Consider the following 1,035-nt stretch of genomic DNA (forward strand, 5'->3'; position numbering starts at 1 on the left):
CTTCAACCTCCAGGCTGCTAACATCTGACATTCAAGAGAGAATCTCAGAGTGAAGCTCATGTACTGGCCAGATGTATCTTGCCTACGTGAATCCTGGGACTGGTAAACATAGAATTGTTTGCATTATTCTTATCTGCTATCACTGTATGTCAATAGAATTGGGACGCGTGGTTGGTCTTAAGATTTTGGGTCTACCTGGAACAAGGTATCTGGGTCATAAATCTAGTGCCAACAGTTGGAAGAAAGTAGTCCTAGATTCCAATCCCTGCTCTCAGTGCCATTTATGCTGTTTAGCCAATACGTGTAATATCTAACAGTCCTGGGATCAGGGACTCCCCTCACCACTGCACTGGAGCATCAGTCTGTCAGGCTTTCTTTCTGGGCCTATGAATCTTGCACTCTAGGATGCAGCATTACAGGGCCCCACAACACATTGCATCTATAAGTGTTAAGAGGCCAAGGTGTCATCATATAGAATATTTTTATGGCTTGTTTGTATGGCATCTTCAATTGAAGGTCTGGCATGTCTGTGGATTACCTTGGGATCCTGAATCACCTCTGGTGTGGCCTTGAGGATGAAAAATGAGCTGCAGATACCCAGCTTTCAAATGGCCAGTGCAGTGGGAGACTGGGATCGTGATCTTGACTTCCCACTGCACAGTCAAGTATAAAGTACCTGACTGGGATCTGATATCGGTTCCCAAGAAACATGTGTCCTGCCATGAACACGTGGCACAGCAGGAGGCACAAGTGTTGGGATCAGATCCCAGGGCACCTTTAAATTAACATGTGCCAGGGGACTGATTCAACAGGAAAGGTGGAGAGTGCCTCTAGCCTGGTGGTTGGGTTATTCTCTTGGGAAATGGAAGATATGGATTTGACGTTAAATCCAGGTCTTTCTCTGTGGGCAAATGCTTAGGCAAGAATAGGGCATTCTTGAGCTTAGGGCAAGGAAAAGTTCATGCAAAATACTCGCTGATCGTTGTACTGTTAGTATTTTTTTCTACTTGTGGTTGATCTAAGACTTCAGACCGA

The sequence above is a fragment of the Alligator mississippiensis genome, chromosome 9 (assembly GCF_030867095.1).
Source record: "Alligator mississippiensis isolate rAllMis1 chromosome 9, rAllMis1, whole genome shotgun sequence".
NCBI lineage: Eukaryota > Metazoa > Chordata > Crocodylia > Alligatoridae > Alligator > Alligator mississippiensis.